Source organism: Ornithorhynchus anatinus, chromosome 14, assembly GCF_004115215.2.
Source record: "Ornithorhynchus anatinus isolate Pmale09 chromosome 14, mOrnAna1.pri.v4, whole genome shotgun sequence".
Lineage (NCBI taxonomy): Eukaryota > Metazoa > Chordata > Mammalia > Monotremata > Ornithorhynchidae > Ornithorhynchus > Ornithorhynchus anatinus.
Genome location: NC_041741.1, coordinates 13,200,868 through 13,217,722, shown reverse-complemented (window position 1 = coordinate 13,217,722; position 16,855 = coordinate 13,200,868). Strand labels below are relative to the sequence as shown.

The window sequence follows — 16,855 nt, the reverse complement described above, 5'->3', positions numbered from 1 at the left end:
TAGTAAGCGCTAAACAAATACCAACATTATTATTCTCCAGGCCTCAATTCCCTCATCCGTAAAATGGGGATTAACTGTGAGCCTCACGTGGGACAACCTGATGACCCTGTATCTCCCCCAGCGCTTAGAACAGCGCTCGGCAAATAGTAAGCGCTTAACAAATACCAACATGACATGAGTTCGAATCCCCGCTCTGCCACTTGTCTGCTGTGTGACCTTGGGCAAGTCACTTCCCTTCTCTGTGCCTCGGTTCCCTCATCTGTAAAATGGGGATGAAGACTGTGAGCCCCACGGGGGACCACCTGATTCCCCTGTGTCTCCCCCAGCGCTTAGAACAGTGCTCTGCGCGTAGTAAGCGCTTAACAAATACCAACATGATGATTATTATTTGGATGGGGGGGGGGGCTACCAGCCGAAGGGTCACGTGGGCCGTGGCTGTGCTGGCCGGGAGCCAATCAGAGGCCGCGGTTGGGCGCGTGCCGGAGGGACGTTGGGGGAGGGGCGGGGCGCGAGGTCTCCTCCTTGCCGGCCGGGAGAAACCATTTCCCTCGGGCAGCGCGGGGGGGGACGGACGGCCCGGGAGGCCCCGCGGCCCGCTTCTCCTGGAGCCCCAGTCACGTGCTTGGGACGCGGACAAGTGGGGCCGGAGGGGGGGGGGGGAGAACCACCAGGGAGTCACGTGGGTCGAGGGCGTCTGTGAAGGCCTTTGGTTGCCCTCGGGCCTCATGGCCCGAAGGAAGGGCTTCCCTTTAGGGGTGACCCCCCCCCCCCCGGCCCTCGGGTTTCTCCTCAGGGATGCCCTCTGCCTTTGGACTTCTCCTCCTGGATGCCCCTGGCTGCTGGGCTTCTCCTCATGGTTGCCTCTGGCCGCTGGCCTTCTCCTCCTGGTTGCCCCAGGCTGTGGGGCTTCTCTTTAGGAATTCCCCCGCCGCCGGGCTTCTCCTCAGGGATGCCCCCTCTGCCCTTGGACTTCTCCTCATGGATGCCCCGGCCCCCCTCTGCCCTTGGACTTCTCATGGATGCCCCCGGCCTTCTCCACATGGCTGCCCCTGGCCGCTGGGCTTTTCCTCATGGATGCCCCCGGCCGCTGGGCCTCTCCTCATGGTTGCCCCTGGCTGTGGGGCTGCTTTTCAGGAACTCCCCTGGCCGCCGGGCTTCTCCTCAGGGATGTCCCACGGCCCTCAGGCTTCTTGTCAGGGATATCCCCGGCCCCCGGCCTTCTCCTCACAGACACCCTCAGCCACCGGCCTTCTCCTCGTAGATGCCCCCCGGCCTTCTCCTCATAGTTTCCTCAGGCCTTCTCTTCATGGATGCCCCCGGCTGCGGGGCTTCTCCTCATAGACGCCCTCAGCCACGGGCCTTCTCCTCCTAGTTTCCTCTGGCCTCCTCATGGATGCCCCCCGGCCTTCTCCTCATAGATGCCCTCAGCCACCGGCCTTCTCCTCATAGATGCCCCCGGCCTTCTCCTCATAGTTTCCTCTGGCCTTCTCCTCATGGACGCCCCCCAGTCCTCAGGCTTCTCCTCAGGGATGCCCCTTGCCCTGGGGCTTCTCCTCATGGATGCCCCCGGCCTTCTCCTCATGGCTGCCCCTGGCCGCTGGGCTTCTCATGGCTGCCCCCTGGCCCTCGGGCTTCTCCTTAGGGATGCCCCTTGCCCTTGGGCTTCTCCTCAGGGCTGTCCCCGGATGCTGGACTTCTCCTCAGGGATGCCCCCCGCCCTAGAGTTTTTCCTCATGGATGTCCCTGGCCCCGGGCTTCTCATAGTTGCCCCTGGGCTTCCCCTCATAGTTGCCCCCAGCCTTCTCATAGATAATAATGTTGGTATTTGTTAAGCGCTTACTACGTGCAAGGCACTCTTCTAAGCGCTGGGGCGGTTACAAGGTGATCGTGTGGTCCCACGTGGGGCTCCCAGTCTTAATCCCCATTTTACAGATGAGGTAACTGAGGCCCAGAGAATTGAAGTGACTTGCCCAAAGTCACACAGCTGGCAAGTGGCAGATCCGGGATTAGAACCCATGACCTCTGACTCCCAAGCCCGGGCTCTTTCCGCTGAGCCATGCTCTTTCTCTAGATGCCCCTGGCCTTCTCATTCATTCATTCAATAGTATCTATTGAGCGCTTACTACGTGCAGAGCACTGTACTAAGCGCTTGGAATGTACAAATCGGTAACAGAGACAGTCCCTGCCCTTTGACGGGTTTACAATCTACGGCCACCGGGCTTCTTTTCAGAGAGACAGGCGAGGCAGCTCCCCTTCCCGGCCCCGGCCCGGTCCTGCCCCACCCGGGATCGGTCGTCGTTGGAGAGGAGCTCAGGCTCCCGTAAACCCCAGCCGGGGCGGGAAGGATTGAGGGGAAGAAGTCAGGGGGCACTGAGTCAGGATGACAGATATTTTTTTTTTCCTTTCTGCCCCATTTCTCACAAGGGTGCGCAGCTGACACTTCCTTCTGGGAGAGGCGACCGCTGAGGCGTCAGATGACTGGGTGAGAAAGCGGCCCAGACCCGCAGGAAAATGGCCTCCCGCCCCCAGGCCCCAGGAGGGGATCCTGTGGCAGCAATTCACGGCTAAAGCTCTGGAGCCTGGCTGTGCCCTCGTTTGCCTCCGAAGAGGCTGGCGGGGAGTGGAGAAAGACAAAGAGCAAAGTCAACCCAGGACTGGCGGGCACCGCCGACCGGGAAAAGGCCCGAAATGAACAAGAATCGAAGGCTTTGTGCTGCTGCCTCAGCTGCTCCGGTGGCCATTCCCGGGCCCTGATCCAAGCACCCGCTCCCAGGGCCCCATCCAAGACCCCGATCCAGTGTCGTGGAACCGAGCAGACCAAGGCTCTCTTCTCCAAGGGGAGGGAGAGGGATCTGGCCCAAAACGAACATGGTGAAAACATGGTGTGTGGCCCTCTGTCCCTTCTGCCTTTTTTTTTAATGCTATTTGTTATGCGCTTGCTATGTGTCAGGCATTGCACTAAACGCTGGGGTGGATACGAGCTAATCAGGGTGGACACCGTCTCTGTTCCACGTGGGGCCCATAGTCTTAATCCCCGTTTTACAGGTGAGGGAACTGAGGCCCAGAGAAGTTAAGTGACTTGTCCAAGGTCACCCAGCCAGCCAATGGTGGAGTCAGGATTCCAAAAGAGGCTGGGACTTTTCCACTTGCATAGATATGGGCTGAGAGAGGATATGAAAAAAGTCTACCAAATTGTGAAGCGCTGGGACCCGGCTGGGGGAACCCACTGAAGCTTGAAGGGGATAAAGAAAGGGAGGCCCTTCTTCACACAGTAGGAGGTGAGCACATGGACTGTATCTGCCAGGAAGCAGGTGGGCAGAGTCATTGCAATAGATTGTTATTATTATTATCATTATGATTATGAATGGTATTTGTTAAGCCCTTACTATGCACCAGGCACTTTACTAAATGCTGGAATAGATACGAGCTAATCAGGGTACACACAGCCCATGTCCCACATGGGGCTCACAGTCTTAATTTCCATTTTACAGATGGGATACCTGAGGCCCAGAGAAGTGACTTGCCCAAGGTCACACAGCAGAGAAGTGGCAGAGCCGGTATTAGAAACGAGGTCTGTCTGATTTCCAAGCCCGGGATCTATCCACTAAGCCATACAGGTTGTGGCAGGAGGAGCAGGTATTAATGTGCCAGTGGGGGAAGGAGGTGGATGGCTCGACCCTGAACACGGGGATGGGGGCGTCTAAGAAGGGCCTGCTGTCTGAGACAGAGTTCTGGGTTGAGGGCGGAGGATCAGACCTGCTAATGGCATCGGTGTGAGCGGTCTAAATTTCTGGGCTAGAGTCACCGAAAGCAGTCTAAATTTCTGGGTTAAAATCACGTGAAAGCCAAAGAGACTTCCCCTGCAGAGGGAGGGTCCCCTCATTTCAGTCTGACCCTGCTTGCCACCACGGCAAGGAACCGTGCAGTGACTTTGGTGCAGGGCACTGTACAAGGTGCTGCTGATGTCTGAGCCCCTACACGGTGACGAGAACGCGACTCCAGGAAGCTTCAGGGAACACAAATCCCTCTAGAGCTCAGATGAGCAGAGCTGGCCTAGCTCTGAGTTGGGCCTTAACCTGTACTCGGTGAAACCAGTGAGTTTGGATTAGTTGTCATCTGTACCGGTGGCTGACCAAAGAACCCGGACTGAGTTGTGACGTTGAAAAGACATTTTTTTTTCCGGGAGGCTCATGGCTCTGGACTTGGCGCTGCAGTCCTGAGAGGGATAGTGGGGAGAGAAAGAACACAAGGTGGACCTTTGCTCCAAGGGGGCTGGCCCCCAGGGAAGCCGAGTCAGTCAGTCAACCATATTTATTCATTCAATAGTATTTATTGAATGAATAAAAATTCATTCAATAAATGCTCCCCTCAGCTCTGTGCTCATTTGTATATATTATTTATTACCCTATCTATTTTGTTAATGAGGTATACATTCCCTTGATTCTATTTATCTTGATGATGTTGTCTTGTTTTTTGTTTTGACCTGTTTTGGTTTGCTGTCTGTCTCACCCATTTAGACTGTGAGCCCATCATTGGGCAGGGATTGTCTCTCTTGCTAAATTGTACATTCCAAGCGCTTAGTACAGTGCTCTGCACATAGCAAGCACTCAATAAATACTCTTGAATGAATGAATTAATGAATGAATATTGAGCACTTACTATGTGCAGAGCATTGTGCTAAGTTAAGTGCTCACTAAGGCAAACTGCGGGTGTGGTATTATAGAGGGTTGGAGGGCAGGTGGCTCGATATCAGTGGCTGTGGTATGTCACTCCTGAGGCGTTGTTGGGACCGAGTTTGGGGAGTTCATCAGTTGGAGTTTTGGAGGGGACTGAACCGTGGACAGCAAGCCCCGAGAAGCCTGCTTTGTGCATCAAGAGTTTTGGTGTCTGGGACCCACTCTTGGGGGTTCAGGGGCTCTGGGCTTAATCTTCAGGGTCCAGGACCGAGGCAGGGGCAGAGTGGGCGGGGCCCAGGCGGCCCACCCCTTTCACCTTCTTCCATTTGTTCCTTGCTCCTGAGGACATTTCCTTTCTGCTCCCGAAAATCCTCCCGAGGTGTCTTCTGGTCCTGCCGCTAGGCCTGAGCCCCTAGTAGGGCTACGTAGAAAGAAATCTCGGAAGCTGTTCCAGAGAAGAAATGCTGGATCCCTGCTTCTCTGGTCAGGACTGGGCAATGCGCCATGGGCAGCAGGACATGTTTCAGGCCTTGGGGAAACTCCACCCCCACCCCGGCCAAGTGGAGTGTTTCCTGTTTGGCCACTGCTTACGCACGGCCAGGCCCTCCGTTCGGGTCAGCATCAGAGAAAACAGCAATGGGGAAGGGTTTGATCCATTTCCCACCAGGCCCCTCCCGCCCTCCTTGCTAGCTGCCCATCCTCCTGCCCGTCCTGGGGAGGGTCTCTGTTGCCCGGCACAGGTGAATCATGCTGGCCTGGTGGACGGGCCAGGACTGGTGTCCGGTCACCACTCTCAAGGTTTTCCTCCTTTCGGAACCAAGACCTACCCACCTTGCTTGCCCCAAAACTGATGAGGTGTGAACATCTTGGTCCCTCAGGGCCCCAGTCTCTATGGCCTTGAGATCCTGGTTGTTCTAGGGTGCTGGAGTTGGGCTGTGCCCCTGGCCCAGCCTTCGGCCCTGCCGTTGGGGCTCTGGACCAGTCCTGGCATGGAATGACTCACCCTCGGAGAGCAGAGCTGACGCGGATGGAGGGGCAGGGAGGGAAGGGGCTTTCCGTGTGACGTCCAGTCTGGCTCCTGCTCCTCCTCCTCTTCACCTAGGGGGCAGCTGGATGGCCCGGGCCCCAGCCCGATCCAGACAGCAGGCTTCTGGCCAGATTTCTGCCCCGCCTCGACTCCGCCCCGGCCCCCCCCGGGGTGGGGAAAAGCCCCTGGCAGAAGACTCATCTCTTCCCCCTCAAGGCGCAGCTGCCTGGAAGACTGGGCCTTTGCTGTCTTCCTGCTTGACCCCTGTGCCCAGGGCCAGAGGAATGAGGAATTACCCTTCCCCGGACCCCCGGCGCCCGCCGGCTGAAGGCCCAGCCCGGCAGTCTCCGGGTCCTAGCCGAAGGGAGAACCTGGGCTGGCGGCCCCCAATCCGCGGCCGCGGCGGGCGGCCAAGCCACGCGGCAGGCCAGGGAAAGGGGAACCGCGGGGGCTGTCCCGGCCGGGCGGGCGGCCAGCGGCTTCTGTCCACCCTCCCGGCTCCGCCCCGGGTCCGCCTGCGCGTCTGGGATTGGGCCCTGAGGCTGGCGCGGTGGGCCGGGCCCCAAGAGGCTGTCCGGTGGCCTCCAGGCCAGACGGTACCTAGACTGGAACCGTGCGGAATCCCTGGCAGAGAGGGCGCTGGACCAGGCCACAGGAAACCACGGGATCCTCTGTGCAGGCCGAAGCCAGACGGAGGGCATCGGGGGCCCCTGGGCCGGGCTGGAGAGTTGGGTGCACAGGAAGGGGAAGGGGCTGAGAAGCGGAGGATCCTTTGCTTTAGACTGCCTCCCTCCTTCCTGGTCGCAAGCCTGAGCCACAAGATCTTGCGGCACCCTTGTGGTAGGATGCCCTGGCCTTGGGGCGAAAGCCCAAGGCCTTTGGGGTGCTCAGCCTGGTCGGAGGGCCACAGCGGAGCCACCGAGAGAGGTGGGGCTGGTGCAGGGCCCCGCTGCCACCGGTTAATCCGTCTCTGCCCTTACCCAAGCTTTACCCCGAGCCCCTACCTTCCCGGTCCTGCCATCCCTTTGGCCACCTCACCCCACAAGGAAGGATTCCTTGGCCTGGCGGCTGGGCTTCCTGATTGTCGCCCCAATCCCTCCCTCTCTCCCTTCCATCCCTTGGCTAGTCTTTCCTCACTGGCCCAGGCCAGCCTGATGGATCCAGGACTAACTCGGAGCAGCAGATGGGAAGCAAAGGATATCCAGCTCCCCAACTCTTCCCACCTTCCCTGGAGCACTCACATCGGGATTTCTCAGGTAATGCTACCGGCGTCAGACCTGCCCTGCTCCCTCATTAAGCTGAGAGCTCCTCGAGGGCGGGGAATGGGACTTTTCACCCTCTCCCTGCCTCCACCATGAGCCTCGCCCAGGTCCTGCAGGTCTCGGCCCTCAGGCTGTGCTGGGATTGTACCGGGATCATGCCACGAGCCCTGGGAGGTCACTTAGAGCCCCGGTTTGGGCCAAGTGAGCCAGGCCACGGGATTCAGTTGGTCCCTGACCGGCCTCTGCCTGGCTGGATTAAAGTTCTCATCTCCGCCAGGCCAGGTTTGGGGACGAGAGATGGAAAGGTCCTGGTTGCTGCAGTCAAGGCTATACTATTTGTAGGTTGGGGCCTGCCCTATAGGGAAGGGAAGCAGAGCGGTCTAGTGGAAAGCGCATGAGCCTGGGAGTCAGAAGGACCTGGGTTCTAATCCCAGCTCTGCCCTTGCCTGCTGGGTGACTGTGGGCAAGTCACTTCACTGGGCCTCAGTTAGCTTGTCTGTAAACTAGGGATTAAGAATGTGAGCCCCATGTGGGACGTGTCTGTGTCCAACCTGATTAGCTTGTATCTACCCCTGTGCTGCATACATTGCCTGACATAATAAGCGCTTAACAAATACCATAAGAAAAGGGATAGGGAGCATGGGATTGGTTAACTTTTTGGTCTGGCCTCTCCCACCACTCGGCACCAAAACAGGTCAGCTCCCAGTCCACAGGAGAGCTGGTCAAGTCTTCCCCTGAGTGACCGGAACGCCCACCTGGCCCCATACCTCGTCACCCCCTGTCCCCCTGACACAGAAGCCCAGGCCCACTCTTGGGTTAATTGGCAGTTTCCTTTGTCTGCCCCAACCCTCAGAGCCGGACAGACTTTGGCCCGTTCCAAGTGTTGAACCGAGGTCAGCCATGATATTGATCCCGTGATCCAACCTGTGACACCAGATGAAAAACAAGAGGGTCAGGGAGATCAGGGACAGCTCTAACTCCTCCACAAAGCAAATTGGACACATGATCACCTCTTCCTGTAGGCACTGCCCATCTAGGGCGAAGATACTCTGATTGCATAAGCTCCAAAGTTTTAAAACGTCTTTGTGGCTCAAGAAACAAACAAGTGTGGAAACTCAAGTGGAAATTCCAGGTCTGAAAGGTAATGGGAGAAACTGCTTAGAAATGGGGTGGATTGACGCCATCTAGGACCATCTGTTTGTTCCAACTTTGTGCTGCTTTACCTTTCAAAATTGTACAGACTTCACGTGGGGCTCCTGATTGCTGTTTTCCTGACTCCTCCAGGGCAGGGATCATGTCTACTAACTCTGTTTTACTCTCCCAAGCGCTTAGTATTGTGCTCTGCACAAAGTAAGTGGTTAAATACTAGTGATTGATTTTAAAACTTTTTTCTTAATAATACTACAAGTTGTGGTATTCATTAAACACTTGCTATGTGTCAAGCACTGAACTAAGCCCCGGGGTAGATGCAAGATGGTCAGGTTGGACACAGTCCCTGTGGCACATGGAGCTCACAGTTTCAGGGTGAGGGAGAACAGGTATTTAACCTCCATTTTGCAGATGAGGAAACTGAGGCGCAGAGAGGTTAAGTGACTTGCTTACGGTCCGCAACGGGCAAATGGGTGAGCCGTGATTAGAACACAGGTGTATTATGGTCTGTGGGGCCTTGGGTTTCTACTGTCATGTTAATGAGACAAAATCTTCTCATAAAATAGCCTCACTCAATATTGTCCACCATCTTTTGTAATGGGAATGAAAACAAAGAATGTGTATTCTGCTCTTGTATTCCCCTCATTCAATCAGTTGTATTTATTGAGCACTTACTGTGTGCAGAGCACATCTCTTTCAAGAGGCCTTCCCCAAATAAACCCTTATTTCCTCTTTTCCCTCTCTCTTCTGGGTTGCCCTTGCATTTGAATTTGCATCCTTTAATCACCCCTCCCTCAACCCCACAGCACTTAAGTACATATCCATATTTTATGTATTTATATTAATCCCTGTCTCTCCCTCGAAACTCTAAGCTCTCTGTGGGCAGAGACCATGTCAACCAACTCTGTTACATTGTATTTTCCCAAGCATTCAGTTCAGTGCTCTGCACACTCAATAAATATGATTGATTGCTTGATTACAGTACAACAGAGTTGGTAGACATGTTCCCTGCCCACAAAGAGCTCGTAGTGTAGAGGGGGAGGCAGACCTTAAAGTAAAAATACACGAGTGCTGTGGGCTGAGGATGGAGTGAATAAAGAGTACAAATCCAAGTGCTAAGGTGACATGGGAAGGGAGAAGGAGTAGGGGAGATGGGGGCTTTCAAGTAGGGATTGCAAACAGTCCTTTGAAACTCGATCGTCGTCATCACAGAGGCCGGAGAAATATGACTTCTCTCTACCTTTTAAGGAGGAAACACTGAAGTTCAGAGAGGTGAGGCGACTGCTCTCACAACAAACGGCAAGAGACTCCATCCCAGGACTCCCGAATCCTCTTCTATTACAAGAACCCACTCCCAGTCCATGGAGTTGGAGAGCCGTATTGTCTCCCGGCAAGCAGAGAAAGCATCCGGCAAACAGGTGAGAACATATGGGAGCGAGCTGGTAACACAGTAGCATCGATTTAGAGCCTACTTAGCATTCACTATGTACAGGAGCATTCTATTGGGTGCCTATTAAGTTTAGAGCACTGTCCTAGATGCCCCCTGTGTGCTAGGTGCTTGGGGACATACAGTAGCATAGCAGGCTCTGTCCCCTTCGCACAGGGAAAATTTTTTTAAGCATCGTGGTTTTACCCGGGGCGGAAATCTTCCCTTAAGGTGGGGCCTGTAGGTCAGACTGGTTGCTTGCCCTCTGCTTTTCTGAAGGCCAGGCCCCAGGCCGAAGGTCCAGCTGTACCTGCCCATCTCCTCTCTATTTCTACTTCCCATTTTTTCTGCTGCCCTCTGACCATGGGGTGAAGGTTCTGGCTGAGGAAACTGGGGAGGAGACCCCAGGTGAAGGGCTCAATTACCCTCTGCAACAGATTTATGTGGTGTGTCTGGAGGTGGGCACACAAATCCCCCTCTTACCAAAACTGATACCATGAGCTTGAAATTAAAGTTGCTCCCTTGGGTGGGGGCCTGTGGGAGGCTGGCAGGGGCCTGTGGGAGGCTGGCATGGAAAAACCATCCACTGCCCATGCCAGTCTGGCTTCTGGTAGAACCCACTGTTTGGGTTGGCAGTGCCATGACAAATGTAGCCCACTCCCGAAATTCTGGAATCGGTGCAAGGGAGAGTGGCAAGCAGTCCCCTTGTCCCTGGGTGCCCCAGGTGAATTGCCATAATAATAATAATGATGGTATGTGTTAAGCATTTACTATGTGCAAAGCACTGTACTTGATGGTCATGTGCTGAGCCGGGGGCAAGGCAGGGGCTGGGAAGGTCTGAGTTGTGGCCCTTTAGGAGAGCTGCCCCAATCCCACTGGGGATTTGCTCTGGGGAGCTGCCCCGTGGGGCTGGGACAACTGGGCCTTGCTCTGGCAGCCAGGTGGGTGAATTGCCCCACTCAGCCTTTGTGGTCTGGCCGGGTTTTTCCTCTCTCTCCGTTCTGCCCAGGGATGCCAGCTCCAGCTGGGAAGCAGCCCCCAGTCCTCCTCTGGGCCCCTGGTATCACTGGCATCCTTGTTCAGGTGGAGAAGCAGGATGGCAGCGACTTGAGTGCTCTCCACCAGGGAGATGTGGCCCACATGCCAGCCAGTGTTGCAGCCCAACTGTTTTGGGGGAAGGTGCTTTTTCATCAGTAATCTGGGAGGCAGAGGTGAAGTCCTCAATTCTCTTACACTTTTAACAAATATGTGAGGCAAAGGTTTCAGCCTGTGCTATCTAGCCAGACCACTACTTTCCCCACCTTTAAAGCCCTACTAAAAATCACACCTCCTCCAGAAGGCCTTCCAGATTACCCTCTCTCCACCCTATTTCCTCCCGTATGGGTCACCCGTGCATGCATCTTCACCCCCTAACCAATCCCTCAGGGCCATTCATCCCCTCTCCCAACCCCAAAGCACTTTTGTACATACCTGTAACCAACTTATATTAATGTCAGTCTCCCCCCACCTCTAAGCTTTAAGCTTGTTGTGGGCAGGGAATTCATTCATTCAATCGTATTTGTTGAGTGCTTACTGTGTGAAGAGCACTGTACTAAGCGCTTAATGCACTTAGTATATTAAGCATATGTAATCAAACAGAATTAAAGACAGACACAGTAAACTGAATGTGTCAGCTTATTGTTATATTGTACTCTCCCAAGCGCTTAGTATGGTGCTCTGCACACAGTAAATGCTCAATAAATACGATCGACTGGCATATATTGGACGTTTACCATGTGCACCGTACTTAGCACTCGGGAAAGTACAGTTCAAAAGTCGGTAGACAGAATCACCCCCTCCCAGCACTTGAGTACAGATCTTTAAAGCTTTGTTCCTTTTCCTCCCTGTAATTCAGTTTAATGTCTGCCTCCCTCACTAGATTAACACCTGGAGAGCCGGGAAGACGTAGATTTACTCTACTGGGCCCTCTCAAGCGCTTAGAGCAGTGCCCTGTACACAGTAAGTAGTCAAGGGATATTGTTGGATTGATTACATGATTGGTTGCAGGAGAGGAAAGGCTCGAATCAGGTAACCCGCCCCGTTGCTCATTCCTCTTTCTTCTACGGTCGCCATTGTCCCTCCAGTCTTGTCTTTCCTGCCGTCTGGACGGGCGGCCGTCTTTGAGCCCTCCTGGACAGGAGAGGAAGGGCCAATTCGACCCCCGAGGGGCCCAAGTTGACCACCGGATTAGTTAGCATTCATTCACGGTATTGCTTAATAAATGCCAGTCAGTCAATCGCATTGATTTAACACTTACTGTGTGCAATGCACTGTTCTAAGGCTCCCTTTTCCTCTGCTCCCCCTCCCCATCGCCCCGACTCGCTCCCTTTGCTCTATCCCCTCTCTGCCCCACAGCCCTTGTGTATATGTAATAATGATGGTATTTGTTAAGCGCTTACTATATGCCTATCAAACCCTGTTTTAAGGGTTGGGGTAGATAGAGGGTAATCAGCTTGTCCCACGTGGGGCTCACTGTATATGCACACATTTATAATCCTATTTATTTTTATTAATGATGTGTATATATATCTGTAATTCTACTTATTTATTTTGATACTATTGATGCGTATTTACTTGTTTTGCTGTCTGTCTCTGTCCTTCTGGACCGTGAGCCCGTTGTGGGCAGGAATTGTCTCCATTTGTTGCTGAATTGTACTTTTCAAGCGCTTAGTACAGTGCCCTGCACACAGTAAGCGCTCAATAAATGCGACCGAATGAATAGTAAGAGCTTGGGAGAGTGCAATATAACAACAGACGCATTTTAGCCCACAACGAGCTCACGGAGGGACCAGTTAGCATTCTAATTGTCCTTTAGCATTCCTCTTTACCGTAGGCCATTTTCCTCCCTCCAGTTTTCATTGTTCTCTCCTCCTTGGGCGGGGGTCAGTTCTGCAATTGAGGAACGAGCTCTCTCTCTTTCTCCAACCCTGCAGCTAAAACCATTAGCGGGCTCTTTCTTTCCTTCTGGGCTTTTCCCCCTATTAATCTCCTCCTGGGTTTTCTGCATTCACGCCTGGATCTTTTTGTTGTTTTGTTTTTTGGTGTTTTATTTTTTGCAGAATCGCGGTGTCGCAGCCAAGTAAAGGTGAATTTCCGGTCGGTATTTCTTCTTCAACCTGGGCCTGTATTCCCTGCCCCCTACGCAGGCGGGGGGGGCGGGGGGAGGTCTTGGGTAAGGAGCCCGTGGGCCGGGAAGAGAACGATCACACGTGGCTCCAATCGGAGTTTGGTTGGCGTTGAGAGCAGAACCGGGTTCTCTTCCCTCTCTCCGTTCAGGGGGTGAGTCCGGGGGGGATTGGGACCCCCTAATCCTCCTGTAAACGCCACTCCAGGCCCGGCCAGGAGCCCGTAGGGGCCAGGACTTTGGGAGGTAAGCGCCTCCGTCGTCCCTGGGGGGTTGTCGTCTCCCCCTCTCCTCACCCCTCGGGTCAGGTTGGTCCCTGGCCCACCCGGGTCTCACACTTTTACCCCCGTTTTACAAATGAGGTAACTGAGGCACAGAGGAGCATTGTGGCTTAGTGGAAAGAGCCCAAACTTGGGGGTCAGAGGTCGTGGGTTCTAATCTCGGCCCTGCCACTGCTCAGCTGGATGACTCCAGTCACTTCACTTCTCTGTGGCTCGGTTACCTCGTGTAAAATACGGATTAAGACTGTGAGCCCCACATGGGGCAATCTGATAATCTTATATCTACTCCAGCGCTTAGAACAGTGCTTGACACAGAGTAAGCACTTAACAAATAACATCATTATATCACAGAGAAGGGAAGCGACTTGCCCGAGGTCACACAGCAGACACGTGGTGGAGCCCAGATTAGAACCCACGTCCTTCTAACCCCCGGGCTCTATGCATTAAACCACCGTGTGTCAACTTCGGTCTGACCAGTGGGTCCTGCCAGATGGCCAGGGGCAGAGAGCAGAAATGGATAGGAGGGGGTGGCATTTGGGGCGGGGACAGGGGCAGGTAGGAGGTGTGGGGCCTGGTCAGGGGTGAGGGCGAGATGTTCATTTGACTCCTCTGCAGAGAGGCACGAGGAACAGCTTCACTGCACAGATTCCACCTCCGCCCCCTCCCTCCCCGTGCTGGTAGGGGAAGTCCCAGCCGTGGCCTCCGTTTCTCTTGGCACCTGGCTGTGTTTACATGAGTTGCTGCCTCTGTTGAATCGGGCAACCGAGAGTTCTGCTCTCTAGGCCCTGCAACGTGGTCGGAGGTGGAGATGCCAGCACCCGACAGTGGCACGAGGGCCCCAGTGCTACTGGTAGGTGCTTGCTGGGGCGTCATTCCAGCCTTAGGGAATCAGACCCGAGCTCGAGCTCGGTCCTTGCATTTTGAAAGCACTGCAGGGAGGATGGGCACTAATTTTTTTTGTTGTTTTGTCGGTATGTGTTAAGGGCTTGTGTGTGCCAGGCACTGTTCTAAGCACTGGATTAGATAAGCAGCGTGGCTCAGTGGAAAGAGCACGGGCTTTGGAGTCAGAGATCATGGGTTCGAATCCCGGCTCCGCCACTTGTCAGCTGTGTGACTCTGGGCAAGTCACTTAATTTCTCTGTGCCTCAATTACCTCATCTGTAAAATGGGGATTAAGACTGTGAGCCCCACGTGGGACCACCTGATTCCCTTGTGTGTACCGCAGCGCTTAGAACAGTGCTCTGCACATAGTAAGCACTTAACAAATACCAACATTATTATTATTAAATTGGGGATTAAGACTGTGAGCCCCACGTGGGACAACCTGATTCCCTTGTGTCTACCCCAGCGCTTAGAACAGTGCTCTGCACATAGTAAGCGCTTAACAAATACCAACATTATTATTATTGTAAATGAATGAGGTTGCCATAGTCCCTATCCCACATGGGGCGCAAAGTCTTAATACCTATTTTACAGATGAGGTAACTGAGGCACAGTGAAGTGTCTTGGCCAAGATCACTCAGCAGATTTATATTGATGCCGGTTTACTTGTTTTTGATACCTTTCCTCTACCCTTTTAAACTGTGAGCATGTTTGGGCAGGGATTGTCTCTCTTTGTTCCTGAATTGTACTTTCCAAGTGCTCAGTACAGTGATCTGCACACAGTAAGTGCTCAGTAAATACGAATGAATGAATGACTAGTGGTGGAGCCAGGATTAGACTCCAGGTCCTTCTGACTCCCAGGCCCATGCTCTATCCACTAGGCCATACTGCTTCTCACCACGTGTGCTTTGCCACCTGCCTGCACTGGGCAGGGCTGCCAAAGACAAGGCCTGGTGCAAGTGTTGCCAGAAGGCCCCCCCAGGGAGGACTGGGGCAGAGGCCCGGTATGCAGGGTGGCAAGCCCCCCAGCTGCCTCTGCCTGCGGGAGTAGCCTCTGTCCATTTGGTTCTTGGGGCCAAGACTGTCCATCCTTTTCCACCTCCTCTCTCTGCCTCTTCTATTCCTTCTCTTCTGTTGGTTCCCAGACTCTTTTCTCCTGCCTGGGACGGCTCTCAGTAATAATAGTAACATTGGTATCCGTTAAGCACTTACTTTGTGCCAGGCCCTTTACTAAGCTCTGGGATGGGTACAAGCAAATTGGTTTGGATACAGTCCCTGTCCCCCATGGGGCTCGCAGTCTCAATCCCCATTTTGCAGGTAAGGTAACCGAGGCGCAGAGAATGGAAGTGGCTTGCCTAAGCAGACAAATGGTGGACCTGGGATTAGAACCCAGGACCTTCTAACCTCTCAGGTCCAGGCTCTATCCACCATGCCATGCTGCTTCTCTTCTCTGCTCTCCTAATCCTACCTTTCATTGATTAGCCCCTTCTCATTCTCCTGAGGGTGTTTGGGGTCGGGGGCCGGACCCAAGTCCCCAGGAGCAGCCCCTACCCCAGCCTGGGTTTTCTCTGGCTCCAACTCTCCCTCTCCTCGAATGGACATCCTGCCCTGGAGGTTGGGGACCTGGATTTAATTCCCAGTCTAGAGCCTGTTCCTGCCTGGGAGGCTGGCCATTGGTCCAGTGAAAAGAGCAGTGCTCTGAGTCAGGAGTCCTGGCGTCTTGGCCCAGCTCCCTGCTGGGACTATAATAATAGTAATACTTGTTAAGCACTTATTATGTGCTGGGTATGGGTACAAGCAAATCGGGTTGGACACAGTCCCTGTCCCATGTGGGGCTCACAGTCTCAATCTCCATTTTACAGATGAGGTAACTGAGGCACTGAGAAGGGAAATGATTTGCCCAGGGTCACCCAGCAGACAAGTTGGCGAAGCCGGGATTAGAACCTTTGACCTTCTGACTCCCAGGCCTGTGCTGTATTCACTACGCCGTGCTGAATGTGTAGCATGAGTGGTGGAGGTGTCTGACCCAGTAATGTTGTTACTGATGTTTCATGTAGGGGACCGGCCCAGCTAGAAGCTTGGAGAAGAATTTGGCTTGTGTGGGCGGTTAGGATCGCAGTGGCTGGATACCAGGGTCAGGGTGCCATGGCCCAGCATCAGCACTAGACTGGGATCACATCAGCCATCTCTGAATCCTGCCCATAAAGAACCTACGCGGGCACTTGGCATTATGCTGTACCCCCTGCCCGCCTCCTCACTCATGACTTCCTGGTCCCCGGCAGGAGCAGGACTGGCAGGGATCAGGTCGTGGGAATGGCGCTGGGCAGACCCCTCACTCACTCCCCAATTCCTTCATGCAGGTTCTCCACCGCAGGACTGAGGATCGTCCGACGTTCTCGAGGGCGGAGACTGCATGGCGTTCAGGGGACGCTTTGGGAGCACCGGTCACGCGGGGCCTGGCAGGGCCTGGGCCGGGAATCAGCGCAAGCAGCCCGGGGCCTTCCCAGCCACCACTGCCCGCCAGCCTGCCTTGTTCTTTTCCCAAAACAACTTCCTTCCCGTTACAACCCTTGGGGAAGGAAGCTTGGGGCTTTCCCTGCTTCTTAGCCTCTTGGGGACATTCCTTTAGGTCTATAGGGTCAGAATTGCTGTTGCTGCTGCTGCTGCCTCCTCACCTTCCTCTCATTTCCGCTGGGCTCCGTCATTAATGCCCAAGCGAGGGCCTGACTAACAAGGGGAAAATTGTGTAGAGCAGTTTTGAGGTGGCTTTTCCTGCCTTGAGTTCCCACGCTGGCCCCAGACAACCGGCTTGCCGTTCCAGGCCACGGAAGTCGTCTTTCCTGGCTACCGTCGTGGCCACTCAGCAAAGCAGCGTGGGCCACAAGACCCAGCACCTGGAAAAGCAGGCCGATCTTGAGAAAAATCCAGCTGGAGGTAAGAATTTTTGTAAAAATGGGAAATCTATCCTACATTCCCGAAATAATTCCCT

General features: G+C 54.3%; 1 long non-coding RNA gene across 1 annotated transcript; it reads left to right on the top strand.

Moving 5' to 3' along the window:
- Positions 1 to 7,991: 7,991 nt before the first annotated feature.
- Positions 7,992 to 11,852, top strand: LOC114816677. Its single transcript, XR_003764480.1, has 3 exons — positions 7,992 to 8,106; positions 9,363 to 9,532; positions 11,459 to 11,852. It is a non-coding gene; the product is annotated as an uncharacterized LOC114816677 (long non-coding RNA).
- Positions 11,853 to 16,855: the final 5,003 nt, after the last annotated feature.